The 5,394-nt window shown below is 55.7% G+C and overlaps 1 protein-coding gene and 1 long non-coding RNA gene across 2 annotated transcripts in view; both read left to right on the forward strand.

Annotated features, from left to right (window-relative positions):
* Positions 1-833: 833 nt before the first annotated feature.
* The window catches only part of LOC126996772 (uncharacterized), a 62,048-nt gene continuing 57,487 nt past the window's right edge, over positions 834-5,394 (forward strand). Inside the window, exon 1 of the long non-coding RNA XR_007751533.1 lies at positions 834-921. This is a non-coding gene — a long non-coding RNA (uncharacterized LOC126996772). The remainder of the gene's footprint in view (positions 922-5,394) is intronic.
* LOC126996767 (serine-rich adhesin for platelets-like) overlaps positions 5,258-5,394 on the forward strand; it is a 53,482-nt gene continuing 53,345 nt past the window's right edge. The window contains exon 1 of the mRNA XM_050857601.1: positions 5,258-5,394. This exon is cut by the window's right edge and continues 15 nt beyond it. The gene's annotated coding sequence lies outside the window, so the exon portion shown is untranslated.

The following is a 5,394-nucleotide window of genomic DNA, read 5'->3' on the forward strand; positions in this document are numbered from 1 at the left end:
ACAGCCCTTAGGAGGGACAGTACAGCCATTGCCGTCTTGATTATAGAGAAGGCCTGACAGATTGCTGAATTCTTTACCGATGAGTCATCCAACTTTGGCCGAGTGTGTCCCGCGCTCTCCAACTTTTTTTTTTCAAGATTTACCCCTTGTATCACTAGGAGAACGGGCCCTTGTCCGAAGACGGCCCGGTAAGAGGGAAAAGATTGCTCCCTCCTGCACGAGGGAGCACGGGCCTTTGCCAAAGGCGGCCCGGCCCGTAGCAGTGTGCCGACAGACCGACTCTATCGGCGGTCGAAATTTAGCCGATCAAGTCAGTCTGTCGACGAGGACTGGCGTGTCTCTGACCAACTAAAATTTAATTTTTTGTATTTTAATGCATATTTTTGTATTAAATATATTTTTCTCTGAGAAAGAAAGATTTCCCAACATCATATCTTATATCATCAAATGAGACCTAAAATAGAGGAAAATAAATAACATATAGTAAAAGGAGAGGGAGAAATATTCACATAGAAAAATATATAAATACATTGACAGTCGTAACTGAGTAAACTCCTATTATTGTGATCTGTCACCGACCCCATCGGGAACACGAGAGAGAGAGAGAGAGAGAGAGAGAGAGAGAGAGAGAGAGAGAGAGAGAGAGTATTACTATTATCTATAATAATTGTTTCCTGGCACAATCCTGAGCCACACTACTTCTCTCTCTCTCTCTCTCTCTCTCTCTCTCTCCAATGGCTAAGATGCTCAAGAGGAGTCACAACAACATTCACTAGCTTATATAAATATGATACATGTGGGCGTGAAGACGGGACACACACACACACACACACACACACACACACACACACACATCCATGCCCCCCCCCGCAGACGCACACAAGCACCACTCCGATAGCTCAGTGGTAAGGCTCAGCGGAGGTTCGGGGCCCCCTCAAGATACAAGGAGCGGTTACTGTCCCCCCTTGTGTGATGAGGCTGCGGTGTGTGGGGTGTGAAGGCCCGCCAGTACCCAGAGAGAGACAGAGAGAGATAAATGACATCAACACCACCACCACCAACAACAACGACAATGATAATGGTGGTGTGATGTCGTCTGCCATCCTGCTGTGAAACATCCCATCCTGAACTTCCCCTCCCTGCCCCCCAAGCTACCCCCTTCTTTCCCTCCCCTCCTCTCCCTGCCCCCCAAACTACCCCCTTCTTTCCCTCCCCTCCTCTCCCTGCCCCCCAAACTACCCCCTTCTTTCCCTCCCCTCCTCTCCCTGCCCCCCAAGCTACCCCCTTCTTTCCCTCCCCTTCTCTCCCTGCCCCCAAACTACCCCCTTCTTTCCCACCCCTCCTCTCCCTACCCCTAAACTACCCCCCCTCTTTCCCTCCCCTCCTCTCCCTGCCCCCCAAACTACCCCCTTCTTTCCCTCCCTCCTCCCTGCCCCCAAACTACCCCTTCTGTCCCTCCCTCCTCTCCCCCCTAAACTACCCCTTCTTTCCCTCCCTCTCCTGCCCCCAAGCTACCCCCTTCTTTCCCTTCCCTCCTCTCCCTGCCCCTAAACTACCCCCTTCTTTCCCTCCCCTCCTCTCCCTGCCCCCCAAACTACCCCCTTCTTTCCCTCCCCTCCTCTCCCTGCCCCGAAACTACCCCCTTCTTTCACTCCCCACCTCTCCCTACCCCTAAACTACCCCTTCTTTCCCTCCCCTCCTCTCCCTGCCCCCAAACTACCCCCTTCTTTCCCTCCCTCTCTCCCTGCCCCCAAACTACCCCTTCTTTCCTCCTCCTCCTCCCTGCCCCCAAACTACCCCTTCTTTCCTCCTCCCCTCCCTGCCCCCAAACTACCCCCTTCTTCCCTCCCCTCCTCCCTGCCCCCAAACTACCCCTTTCTTTCCCTCCCCTCCCTTCCCTGCCCCCCAAACTACCCCTTTCTTTCCCTCCCCTCCCTTCCCCCAAACTACCCCTTCTTTCCCTCCCTCCTCTCCTGCCCCCAAACTACCCCTTCTTCCCTCCCTCCTCTCCCTGCCCCCAAACTACCCCTTCCTCCCTCCCTCCCTGCCCCCAAACTACCCCTTCTTCCCTCCCTCCCTCCCTGCCCCGCAAACTACCCCCTTCTTTCCCTCCCCTCCTCTCCCTGCCCCTAAACTACCCCCTTCTTTTCCTCCCCTCCCCTCCCCGCCCCCCAAACTACCCCCTTCTTTCTATCCCTTCCCCTCTCTGCCCCCCAAACTACCTCCTTCTTTCCCTCCCCTCCCCTCCCTGCCCCCCAAACTACCCCCTTCTTTCCCTCCCCTCCCCTCCCCGCCCACCAAACTACCCCCTTCTTTCCCTCCCCTCTCCTCCCCACCCCCCAAACTATCCCCTTCTTTCCCTCCCCTCCCCTCCCCGCCCACCAAACTACCCCCTTCTTTCCTCCTCCTCCTCCCTGCCCCCAAACTACCCCTTTTTTCCTCCTCCTCCCTCCCTGCCCCCAAACTACCCCTTCTTCCCTCCCTCCCTCCCTGCCCACCAAACTACCCCCTTCTTTCCTTCCCCTCCTCTCCCTGCACCCCAAACTACCCCCTTCTTTCCCTCCCCTCTCCTCCCTGCCCCCAACCACCCCCTTCTTTCCCTCCCTCCTCTCCCTGCCCCCAAACTACCCCTTCTTCCCTCCTCCCTCCCTGCCCCCAAACTACCCCCTTCTTTCCTCCTCCCTCCCTGCCCCCAAACTACCCTTCTTTCCCTCCCTCCTCTCCCTGCCCCCAAACTACCCCTTCTTTCCCTCCCTCCTCCCTGCCCCCCAAACTACTCCCTTCTTTCCCTCCCTCCTCTCCCTGCCCCCAAACTACCCCTTCTTTCCCTCCTCCCTCCCTGCCCCCAAACTACCCCTTCTTTCCTCCCTCCTCTCCCTGCCCCGCAAACTACCCCCTTCTTTCCCTCCCCTCCTCCTGCCCCCAAACTACCCCTTCTTTCCCTCCTCCTCTCCCTGCCCCCAAACTACCTCCTTCTTTCCCTCCCCTCCCTCCCTGCCCCCCAAACTACCCCTTCTTTCCCTCCCTCCCTCCCTGCCCCCAAACTACCCCTTCTTTCCCTCCCTCCTGCCCCCAAACTACCCCCTTCTTTCCTCCCCTCCCTGCCCCCAAACTACCCCTTCTTTCCCTCCCTCCTCCCTGCCCCCAAACTACCCCTTCTTTCCCTCCCTCCCTCCCTGCCCCCAAACTACCCACTTCTTTCCCTCCCCTCCTCCCTGCCCCACAACCACCCCTTCTCCCTCCCTCCTCCCTGCCCCCAAACCACCCCTTCTTCCCTCCTCTCTCCTCCCTGCCCCAAACTACCTCTTTCTTTCCCTCCCCGCCCGTCCCTGCCCCCGAAACTACCCCTTTCTTTCCCTCCCTCCCTCCCTGCCCCCAACCACCCCTTCTTTCCCTCCCTCCTCCCTGCCCCCCAAACTCCTCCCTGCCCCCTAAACTACCCACTTCTTTCCCTCCCCTCCCTTCCCTGCCCGCCAAACTAGCTGGCTCCCCGGGGCCAGGGGCAGCACACAGCCTTGGCAGGCCCTCGCCCTGGCCTCGCCTCACCCAGGCAGGGCCAACCACCTTGCTCCCCGGGGCCAGTGTCAGCACACAGCCTTGTTAGGCCCCCGCCCTGGCCTCGCCTCACCCAGGCAGGGCCGGCCACCTGGCTCCCAGGGGCCAGGCGCAGCACACAGCCTTGTTAGGCCCCCGCCCTGGCCTCGCCTCACCCAGGCAGGGCCGGCCACCTGGCTCCCAGGGGCCAGGCGCAGCACACAGCCTTGTTAGGCCCTCGCCCTGGCCTCGCCTCACCCAGGCAGGGCCGGCCATCTGGCTTCCCGGGGCCAGGGGCAGCACACAGCCTTGTTAGGCCCCCGCCCTGGCCTCGCCTCACCCAGGCAGTGCGTCAAGCACCACGTCAGACACACGCTGCCATTTATGGGTTTACTACTATGGGATTCAGGGCCAGCGTTACACTGTTTTTTCGGCATTAACTTTTTACCAAAGAGTCGGATAAAGATGATAGTTTGTCAGAAAATGTTTTACACCCCTACCTAATTTTCAACAGTATGGTTTAGTACCTATGTTTGATGATTATGGTACTCATAGGAGTAAAATAAACATGCGGAAGCTAGAGCCGTCTCAGTCTTGAGTTAATGGTTCAGAGACGTTCCGTGACGTAAAACACGTCATGGTTATCCGCCCACAGGTGAAATGCTATTCGTATCGCACCGGAGGGTTCACTGCTGTCAACACTGAAGAGCATGTTCTGCAGCTCTTGTGCGACTGGTTTTGTGCTTCGGCTTGTCACTGTGTTTAGAAGTGAGAAGACCCGTGGCAGGACTGAGTAAGCTTAAGAAGGTAGGCAGGTGGGTGAGGATTACGCCCCAACATCCATCTCCACAACCTCCCCAACCAGATATTTTTCCTTTCACATTTTGCTCAATGATAATCAAACGGACTTTATATCAACGCCTTCCTTCTTCTCTACCGCCGGTCCGAAATTGTACCCCCGACCACATGAAAAAAAGTTTTTGCTTCACACCGCCGCGGGCTGTGTGTACCACTGGCAACATCATTTAATATCGGTTTTATCGGGGAAACAAAGGTTCCTATACTGAGGTTTGGGTGTTTCGTGGTATACGAGTTGGCACCTGCACCCACCCTAAATCCAACGACTCATGTCTAGTGAAAAAAACTGTATACTGTCAATTGAATTGTGTCAATTGCGATAAAAATTACAGCATATAATATTATTGTTGGCAGAGGCGGAGTCTGGTTACGAATAGCCAATCATCTGTCACGGCGGGCGGAGTGTCATGACGTCAGAGTCCGCGTCACGAATCCCACCACTGAACCCATCACGGTGAGTGCAGCGGCTGTGGAATCGCCTGCTTATTTTACATCTACGATTGCCTGAATGATCGACATTCGGTATTAAAGCATATTGGCGATAATTAGGTAGGTGTGTAAAACATGCCCTGGCAAAACGTCATCTTCATCCGACGCTTTGTTAAAAAGTTATTAGCGAAAAACAGTGTGACGCTGGCCCTGAATTTCATAGCAGAATGTGCTCAAAAGTATTCGTAAGATTATGAGTATATACTTGGAGTCCGGGTACAAGTACAAGTAGGTACTGAGATTTTTTGTCCCCAAGACCGAGTACGAGCAGCCTACATGAAGCTGTGTACTCAATCAAATACGAGTACACGTACATGGACCCACGCCTGCTGGAGAGAGGGAGAGAGAGAGAGAGGAAATGGAGAGAAGGGGGGGAGGGTAAAAGGGGTCTGTTAGTAGCCCTGGCCAGCCCGTCAGTCAGTCTTCCAGAGAGAGAGAGTGACACGAGTCCATCGTCAACCAGTCCGTCAGTCAGCCAGTCAGCCAGTCAGCCAGTCGTCAGTTCCCCACCCT

This window comes from Eriocheir sinensis, chromosome 11 (genome assembly GCF_024679095.1).
Source record: "Eriocheir sinensis breed Jianghai 21 chromosome 11, ASM2467909v1, whole genome shotgun sequence".
In the NCBI taxonomy this organism is placed as follows: Eukaryota; Metazoa; Arthropoda; class Malacostraca; order Decapoda; family Varunidae; genus Eriocheir; species Eriocheir sinensis.